General features: G+C 28.7%; 1 long non-coding RNA gene across 1 annotated transcript in view; it reads left to right on the top strand.

Moving 5' to 3' along the window:
* Positions 1 to 7594, top strand: part of LOC106474137 — a 10041-nt gene extending 2447 nt beyond the window's left edge. The window contains exons 2-3 of the long non-coding RNA XR_001291727.2: positions 849 to 914; positions 6386 to 7594. This is a non-coding gene — a long non-coding RNA (uncharacterized LOC106474137). The remainder of the gene's footprint in view (positions 1 to 848; positions 915 to 6385) is intronic.
* Positions 7595 to 10917: the final 3323 nt, after the last annotated feature.

Here is a 10917-nt window from a genome sequence, read left to right as displayed (position 1 = left end):
GGGATCTTTTTTAGGTTAGTTAAGATTAGATTAGGTAAAATAAGTAATAATATAATAAAAATGTTTCACGGGGCAGGCAGCTTATACTAGCTCGTCGGTAATGTAATTCGATAGCGTAACATGAGCTGCACGTTGCCTGAGTGATTTACAAGTTATAATGGTGTGAATAGTAGTTATACACAGTTCAAAGAGCAATAAAAACTGTACAATTTAATTATATGTATAGATGTATACTGTTACACGCTTAAAACTACTTAAGATAAACGAATGTAGTTTCATGTTACAATTTGAAGTCATTCTAGAAACAAAGAGGGTTTTTTTTTGTTGTTGTTGGTTGGTTGTTACAAGATTGGTCAAATAGACTGATCCTGTATAGAGATAGGGTAGATAAAATATAAAGTTTTACTGAAAAAAAAAACGTATAAAATGTATTTAAGAGGTTTTAGTGATTACACAAAGAAATTTTGAGATGAAGAAAAGTATCTTTAATCTTAACATGAAAATTACTTTGCACATGAACTATTCAAAACAAATACTCAATATATTCATGGACAAATCTTTATTTTAGTTTATTAAAAAATACTTCACAAATACTAGGCCTATTGTTTTCCAACTTTTAGCATGGAAACCATACCTTTTAAGATTACTGTCTTATTTTTGTAATGATTAATATTTTGTTAATATTATTCTGATACTTTTGATGAACATGATCAAATTAAATTGACTGTCTTTGTAAAAACATTACATGTAAATAATTTCTCTTTAGCATTTCTTTATATTCATACTTATTTTGATGCCAAGAGTTTGATGAATGTTTGAATATTAATTAATTACTCTGTCAATTTTAGGATGTGATTGGTCACGGAAGTACCTCTACAATGTTGAAAAAGATTGCAAATGCTCATGTAAAACAGGTAAGCCTTTGTTTTAGTAAGTAAGCAAAATTACTGAACATTTTTCTTTAAAAAATTTTAAACTTAGTTTTTTTTTCAGTTTCCATTTGATGTAGTACTAGTTTTCAGACAAGGCAATCATTTAATATGCATATATTGAATATGTCTTGACTGTTACAGATGCTTAAATAAGACATGAAGGTAAATAGAAATGGCCTTAATGTTTAACCAACATTCGTAAGAACTTCTAATTCTGTTTCAACCTTTTTTTCCCAGAAAGTTCTGCAAGAAGAAATATTAAAATTTTTTTATGCTTAAAAATATCATTGTGTTATACTCGTATTAGATTATGGTGATTAACTTGTTTTTATGTAGGTTGCAAACGAAACTTGCTTGTAGCTCATTCAATGGAGAAACGTTGTTGAAACTGTAAAATGTTGTAAAGTTATAAATAAAATGAAACAAGGGGAGTTACACTGGGTCTAAGAATCTATTAACTTGTACAACCACAACAAACAAGGAGAGTATTTCTCACAAGTTAGCAGTATGATCTCCACTTTGAAAAGTATTGACATCTTATTAAAAAACAGAAACTATTTCCTTCTGTAATAATCTCAATAAATATCATGCATTATATTTACATCTGTCAAAATATTGCTACAGGTTTTTCTGTTATGGAAGAAAACTACATTTGGCATCAAAGTGGCACTGTTTGGAATACTGCCTTTTGTTGAGAAGGAAAACACTAAGATAAACTTTCAGGACTAATATAATCTGTACAAACCATATAATACTCATTTTAAGTCTTAGGATCATTATTCAAAATAAAGGTTCATGGGTTTTGTGAAAATATTGTAATCTGGTATCTGAAGAGTGAGCTTTATACTGATAATAACGTGTCAAACTACACGTTTGCTCCTAGTTTCACAAAAAGACTGTGCTGTGCTACAACTAGCATTAATTTTACCTATTAAACATTAACAGTCTGTTGTACACAAAAAATCTGAATTTTTAATAAAGAACTAAAAGTAAACATTTGTCTGTGATTTTCCAAAGCCTTTACTGAGTCAAGTTGAGTAAAAAGTTATTTTCATGATGAGAATAAAAATACTTATTTTCATCTCACACTTTTCATATTTTGTTTGCAGAACCTCCTAAACGAACATGAAATGATTTTTCTGTAAAACTTTATACTGTATCTCTCTCTCTCTATTTTCTCTCTTCCAACTCTAACTGCGGCAAAAGTAGAAAAATGTGAAATAAAATAAAATCCTTTTTTCTCTAGGATGACTGCGGATTGTAACAGACAATTCCAATTATTCATCCAAAGAGCTTAAGGTTTCACAGCTGTTTTAATTTAATTTTATTGCTCTTTCAACCATGTCTTAACTATCATGACAAGCAATAAATCACAGTTTGAGAGAGTGAAGAGTTTAAGATAAACAAAGTTTCAGGTTACACCATACCACATCTGACTATATATGTTCCTTATGCACTTTTAGAGGAGTGATCGTGAATAAAAATTTTATTTCTTTTACATTTTCCTGTATAACCTAATAAGTTTTATTTTTTTGCATTTGAATTACTTTTTTAAAAAAACAACATAAAAAATAAGTAAAAAGAATATGAAAATTAAGAAGTGTAGAACTTACCTTAGCTGTTTTCATAACCCTATTTTTTCCTACTATGTTTGTGGTCCAAAAACTAATTAATGTAGCTTTTAAATATGAATTTTAGAAAACCAAAAGCATATCACTCATTAGAATACATGATATGAAAACTACTGTAATTTATTTGTCTTTCTAACTAAACTATAAATAGATTTTAAAAATGCCATTACTTCTTGGATCAGTATCTTTGGTCCAAACCCATTGAACTCTGACAATAAATTATTGACTTTGGCAGCTCAAACAAAACAAATTGTCATGTGATTTATGTAGTTTACTATTTACTCTTTCTATTAGTTATAAAATGACCAATAGACATTTTTAGAAAAATAGGATGTGATAGGAGAGGCATGGCATGTACGTTTGTCTTTCTTGTTTATATCTTAGAAAAGCAAAAAGACTGGAGGCTATACATTTACTTTATGGCTTAGAAATATCAGTACTGTAACTGCTTAATTTGTGCCAAACTCAGAAAAACATTTAAATATTTATTTAAATATTTTATTTTAAAATTAAAAATCAAACTTATATTAAAATTTGAATTATAAACCAGATTTTGATGCCAAGTTTATTAATATACATTGATAATAAAGATGTTTAATCAAATTTTGAATGTAACACATTGAACAACTTGTTTGCTTAGGGTTAACGAAATGATTACCTAACTTGGGTTATTTGAAAACATTTTATTTTATGGATGAAGGTCACTATTGAAAATAGTTTATTTTAAGGAGGCAAAACAAATTTGGAACAACACGCTACTAATGTGTCTCAATGAGAAACATTACTTAGATTTATTTACAATTAACAGGAATACAACGTTCAAATCATTACACAATAAATAGTTATAAAAAACAGGGATTTGCTCTGAAAAAGACTACAAATGTTTCGCTGTTCTATGACATCACCTTCAGGAGTAATGGTAAAGGCGTGTTTGGGTCTTGTATACCCACAATCATTTACATGCCAATAACACCATCTAGGCTTAGCTATTTCTTGGGTAAAAATTTCATTTTTATATTCATTCATTATGGTTTTTGACCTATTAAACGCTGTCTTAGGATCTTTATGTTTTAAAAGCCTCTTTAGGAATTGCAGTTTTCATTTATTTTGTCTCTCTTTAGGATCTAAACTTGCTTACTGTTGGATATCACGTGCACAGGATCAGTTATTTTCATTTGGTGATTCTTAGTTAACCCTCTCCCATGAGCATCCTTTTGTGCTCATTTCAAGAGGTTTTTAGCGAGTTACATTCAAAATTTAATTAAACTACTTTCATAAAGTATACCAATAAATAAAGCATAAAAACGTAACCAATTATCCATATTTTAATAGCTTATAAATTTTAAGTTCTTAAGTATATAAGGCAATGATTAAAACATCCTGAATTTTCCTTAGTTTGAGAATTTTAACATTTTCTCTCTAGGCATCTCTTCTTCTCTAATTGATTTACCACCCCTACAAGAAGTATGAAATTTAACGAAAATTACTCATTATAATATTGTTATATACACAGGTAAAGTATAATTTTATAGCTTTCAACTTTAATTGTTTACAGAGCCATAAATGAGAACATCAGACCCACTTGCCACACCCATCTGTAACATCCTCTCTTTCAGAAATTGTCAATAGTTCTCTCTGATGTTCAATACTATATTACTTATAACCAATAGAAAGCCAAATGATGTATTATATTACATTGTTTTCTGTATAGAAAATTGTCAACTTTGCTTCCCGTTCAAACTTTATTCCCATGGGATACACATTGATGAGCTTAGGTGAATTTTTAACAGCCCTTGTCACATAGTTAGAAAGCCAGAAAAACTGTGTTAGTTATAGGACATTGTCTGCTTTTTGCATGTTGTTATTCTGTGTTCTTTAGTGCATTATTTAATTAAATAAAATATTTAGTGTAGTAGTACCATTAGTATAAAAAAGTAGGCTTAAGTGTCATCAACAGTTGACAGCAAAAAAAACGACCCAGGTAAGTACTTTATTTCTTGCTTTTCATGTTTATTCTTTATTTATTATTATAAATGTAACTAAAATGTAAAAACATAAACGTTTTTAGGTTAGATTAGGTAAAACAAAGAATACGAATTTTTCACGAGGCACGCTCTTGAGCAGCTTGAGGGTAGTTTGTGCATTATGTAATTTGATAGGGTAACATGAGCTACACATTTGCCAAGTGATTTACAACTTATATGATACAAATATTAGTTAGACACAGTTCAAAGAGCAACAAAACAATAAAGATATGAATACCGTTATGAGTTTAAAGCCATTTAAGATAAACAAATATAGTTTCATGTTACAATTTAAAATTCTTCTAGAAAGAAAAAAGGGTAATTTAGATTTATTTCCATTTTTTTTTTTTAGCTTTTACAAGGTTGGTCAATTTGAAATGTATTTAGGATGTTCTAGAGATTATGCAAATGAAATTTGAGATTTGTCCAATGAAGAAAAGTATATTTTTAATCTTAACATGAAAATCACTTTGCACTTGGAGCAGTCAACACTTTGACACCATGGGGAAATGTTTAGTGAAAATACTTTGTTAAAAATTATGATTTTTTGTCTACAAATGACTTAATGATTACTGAAGGCTTGCAAAATTTTGTGAAGGTACACAAAACATATTAGAAGTTATAATATGGAAACTATAAAGGTCAGCTTGGAGTCACGAATTCAGCTGATTTGACCAGACCCATAGCAATGAAAATTTGTTAGTTCAATTATGCTTAGTACAACAAATAAAATTTATCATACTGTAAGATGACTCCATAGAGGGAGGATAATCTGTGCTATAAAACTTCCTTTAGCAAGTAACCATAACCGCAGTATTAGACACTCAAATGCTTTTATCATATTGTAAGATGACTCCATAGAGGGAGGATAATCTGTGCTATAAAACTTCCTTTAACAAGTAACCATAACCGCAGTATTAGACACTCAAATGCTTTTATCATATTGTAAGATGACTCCAAAATTAAAGGGAGAAGAACCTGTGCTATAAAACTTCATCTAGCATATAAACATAACCGCAGTATTAGACACTCAAATGCTTTTATCATATTGTAAGATGACTCCAAAGTTAAAGGGAGAAGAACCTGTGCTATAAAACTTCATCTAGCATATAAACATAACCACAGTATTAGACACTCAAGTTTGTTTATCATACTGTAACAGGACTCCATAATTAAAGAGGGGAGAACCTGTGCTATAAAACTTCTTTTAACATATAACTGTCACAGTAGTATTATGTTTATTACTTTTGAATCTTAGTTTGGGTAAATTCATCATAAAATATTAGACACTCAAGTTTGTTTATCATACTGTAACAGGACTCCATAATTAAAGAGGGGAGAACCTGTGTTATAAAACTTCTTTTAATATATAACTGTAGTATTATGTTTATTACTTTTGATTCTTAGTTTGAATAAATTCATCATAAAATATGAGAAACACAAGTTAAAAATATGAGATATCTAAGTAATGTAAGAGCTACTAGTATTTATAATTTGTAGATATACATACATACCTATATGTAGAGAGAGAGAGAAATATATTATTAAATTTATTTTATTTTTTAATGTATTTATTTGTAAAAAAAATGGGTTAACTGGAGAAAATACCTACAATTTTCCATTACAAAATAACCAGTGTATGACGAGTTAATTTGGTGAAACTTTTTTTTTCTTTATTTATGCTGTTTGTGTGCAAAAAATTTTTAATTTTGCAGGGTTCCTACGTTTTTATTTTTTATGAAATGTTTATACTTTATTTTAAAAAATATTCGTATTTATCTTTTTTAATCTTTTTCAGGTCATAGAATTTGAAAGGATGAAACTTTCTACAACATAAAAGTTTCTAATATTAAACTTTAAGATCAACATCTCTTCTATCTTGATACGTCCTGATTAACATCATCCTTATCCTGATCATGCATAATTGTTTTAAATTAATTTCTTAGTAAAACAACTTTGCAATCATGTAACTCTTGATTCATAATACAGTTTTCTTTCTGCTTAACTTTAGGACACAGAAATATTGTTTAAATGTCAATCAGAACATGACAACAAAAGATCTGTTGCAAACTCTTTCAATTTGTGAATGCATCAGATGTCCTGTTTCTTCAAATTGTAATTTAACTCACTATGTTACTTTAGAGCTCATACATAAAGTGGAAAAAAAATATTTGGAATGAAATTATTTTATTTTCCTTCACTATTTGACTTTCTTGTAAACAAGAGACTTTCATATTCTGTTTGCAGTATTTATTAATCACATTTATTAATATATTTCTTGGTCATACAACAATATTATTATGTTAGGAAAAATTGAGAATCAGATGGAGAAATTAAAACCAACTAGGCTTATATTGATAAGATCAGCAAGGAACTCATACTGTTGGTAATCCATTCAGGAAACTGCACTGTTTCCGGTGCATTGTTTTTTTCTCAACAAACGTTAAAAATGTCATTACTGAAAATAAAGGTCTTCTTTACTTAATGTAATACATGTAACTGTAGTAATATTTAGTTTTAATATGTTCTCTAAACTTGAAATTCTTATTCATACTTGACTTTAATTCACCCTCTTTTAAAGTTTTTCTTAGTATTTGACAAATTTATCAATTACACGAAATTTACCACTATTATACAGAAACATCAATTATTGCTGTTTGATACCTGTAAATTTTTTAAATTAGAACATTGATTGGCAAATAATTTGTTTCAATTTACTATTCTGAAAAACAGAATATGATTGAACTTTCTTCCTGCATTTTTGTTGCAAATTTTTACCCTAGTTTAACAATGCTTACATTAAACATTCAACCAAAAGAACATGTATTGAATTTAGTATATGAATAATGACACTTGAATGTTTGAGTGAGCAGCATGTTTTAAATTAAATTTTGTCCTAGAAGTTTTTATCCATCTAAAAACAATATTTTAGAAAATATATAAATGTCAGTGATTTAGTATCTTATGACATTGTGAAGTGTGTTCAATATTAAATTTGTTTTTTTAATCGGTATCTGATATTTTTTTTCTAAATCATTGTTTTAAATGTTGTTTTTGAAACTGGAAATACTTTTGAATTATGTATTGATTTCAGTCAGACATTGTAAATAAATTTTTTCAATAAAGAAAAAGTTGGAAATTTAGTATTCATGTTTAAATATATTATTAATACATTGAATTTAATATTGACCTGTATAGCTTTACACCTCAAAAATAGAGTTACAAGTGTTACCTGAGTCGGGCATGCATTTGACATAGTACATAATAGGGTGATAACCTGGGTGCTAGAATACAAAGTTAAAAAAGTAACGGGTGACAGTTAACTGATTTTCAAGTTTAAAAGAAAACTTACTTGCATTAAATATGTGTACAGTATCACATTACAGGTAAAAGAGAAAGGAGAACAAGGGTATCTTGTATATTGTTTTTTTTTTTTCATCTGTTTGGAAACTTGAGTGAGGGCAGTCATCATCTTTGATGAATGTGGTGTCATACCATGATTAGATGATGCAAATGGCCATCAAGTAATTTTAAGCCACTTGTCCCTTGACAACATATTTCAGGATTTAATATTTTCTGATACATTATAAAAATCATCCCAAATCTTTAACTGCTAAAATGTACAAGTAAAATGATATCAGAAGTATGAATGAATTTTAAACTCAGTATTTTTCTTTACGTTATCAATTATTTTAATGACTTGCAAAAGTAAATGCACCCACAGTAGCACAATCACAGGTTGTGGAATAAACATTCAAACACTGAGTTTTGTACCACTTTCACTGGGCAAATGTTGACTTCCAAATGGTGAATGTTGCACAAATATCACTCATACAAATTTATTGCCATAATTAACCACTATTTTTTATATCCACAATTTATCACAAACTATTATAAGATGGCTGTACTTATTTTTCCATTATATTTTCCCATATTGTTTCCAGTGGTTCTTTGTTTCAGTACCAAAACTTCACTATTGATTTATTAGGACTCTTTTACAAGACAACTACAAGAGTAGTCAGCCTATACATTTATAAGGAGTATTGATAAAAAGACACACTTATATAAGTTTATTTATCAAGAATTACACATAGCAATAAATTTAACAGAGATTTAAAACACAAATCAATACTGTCTAGCAGTGAACTAATGAAATCAGGAACAGTAAACTACTAAACCCTCATATATAGACCACTAAACTTTAACAAGTCTAAAAGGATGGTGAGGTAAACAGGTGCCTATGTAGGATATCAAATGATTCAGGAAAGTTGTCATCTGTGGTCAATGATCATGTATGATTATTTTACTTTTTCTTAAATCTCCCTACATTTTTAAAGGCTTGTTTTGTTTTCTGATCAAATCTTGGTTGTGTTGTTACAAAGGCTACTTGAATGATACTGAACAGGATATTTAACAGAATAAAGACAAACATTTTTAACACTTATTCATGTTTCGGTAGAATTAATGGAATGATTATTTTTAGCAGTGGAAATAATATTACTTTTGTAATCTGCGTTTCAAAACCTGCACAAACAGACAAAGCTCAACATTCAATTTTGAAATGATGGGACAATAGGCATGAATAATGTTGATGTTAAAATTTATTTTACAAGCAGGATATTCTACACTAAATTGTTAGTAATTAATCACACTATCATTCATATTTCAAAATGTGATGTAACTTAAAGAATAAAAATGTAGATTTACCGTATGTTATTGTTGAGCAGCTCTTGTTATGACTGAAATGCTCAACAATTACTTTTTGTATGGGTGGTATAAGTAGCTTAGAGCTTTGGTTCTGAGTGAATCCAAGAGTACAACACAATTAACCTTTCTAAAGTCCATGAAATAATTTAAATTAATGGATTAACTTAAAATTTCCCATCACTGAGGACAGGTACTTTTGCTTGTATCATATGAATTCAAATAACAGGATTTTAATGTGCTTGTGAGCATCTCTTAGCCTAAGGCCAACCAAGGTGCACTGTATAGTTATAAAGACATAAATATTGATAACTGGAACAGGCTTATAACTTGAGGAAAAGTGGTATTGCTTAATTTTATTGTTTTAAGATCGGCCTAAGTTTGGCATTTACTAGACTGTGATTGTAATAGGGGTTTTGATACTCATGTTGGGCACAGCACAGATATCCCACTGTGTAGCTTTGTGTTTAACAACAAACAATTTAGTAATATTATATTGTTGTTGTTTTATACAGAGGGCTGGTTTAATTTTTCTACAATTTTTTTTTTCCAACATTGGAGTGATTATTTCCAAAGGTGTTCAAATACATGCTACGGAGTTTTCAAAAGTCCACATTACACTCGAACAGTTTTAGACCACTGAAAAGCATGTGAAAGTTTAGGGATCTACAACAACACACAATAAAGAGGTGTTGTTTCTTTAAGTTCTTAATGTTTATCTCTAATTCCCAAAATTCAGTTTTTTGGAACGATAATGTTATTTACCATTTTGAAAGAATATTTGTTTTGTGATACAAGTTGAGATTTTTAACACATTTTTTTTTTCAGTGAGAAAAGCCTGTTAGGAAGAACAAATAGCTTTACCTGTACAAAAAAAAGGGTATTTATTTTTATGATCCTCTATTTTATTTAGGATCATGGAAGGAATTCAAAAAAAGATAAATTCCCATGAATGTTTACAAAAAAACAGATGTATGAAAATCATTTTCTTTCCCACTAAAGGTTTTAAAAATGAAAGTTTACCATTAACTTCATTTACATCTGTGATCAATAATGTTGGGATGGATTACGTACAAATTTGAAAGAACATTTTCAAACAACTTGAATCTTTTGAAATGGTGTAAAAATGTCATTCACATGATGAATCCAGAAAACTGGAGTATGTAGAGAGGTTGAAGTAACATCTTCTATTTTGATCATAAATACATTGGCTAAAACAGACAAAACTGGATTTTTAGCCTTAGATCTTTGATTTGGTTATAATTAACACCTTCAAATTGAAAATTTTGCATGAACTGCTTAAAAATGAAAGAAATCTTTGATAACAAACACCTAAACAGGATCTGGGATTAGATTTACTGTAATGTCATTCCAATGCACAGTTAGTTGCTTCCTCAACTAGTATATATGTAAAAAGTTTTATTTTTACATCAAAACTAAGAAAAACAAGCATGAAAATCCTTTAGTTTGTTTGCAAAATCTTTTAATTTTTTTTATATAAAAGGTGACATAAGGTGAAAATATCCAAGCTAAGAGTTTTCCAAGATTATAATTTTAAGTTTTACAGCAGAAACAATAGGAAGTAATGGAGCATTTGACTTTAAGGTTTTTTTGTAAACCATAAAT

Source organism: Limulus polyphemus, unplaced genomic scaffold (assembly GCF_000517525.1).
Source record: "Limulus polyphemus unplaced genomic scaffold, Limulus_polyphemus-2.1.2 Scaffold6864, whole genome shotgun sequence".
Classification (NCBI taxonomy): Eukaryota; Metazoa; Arthropoda; class Merostomata; order Xiphosura; family Limulidae; genus Limulus; species Limulus polyphemus.
The sequence above is the reverse complement of the archived record's forward strand: the minus strand, read 5'-3'. Positions and strand labels throughout refer to the sequence as shown.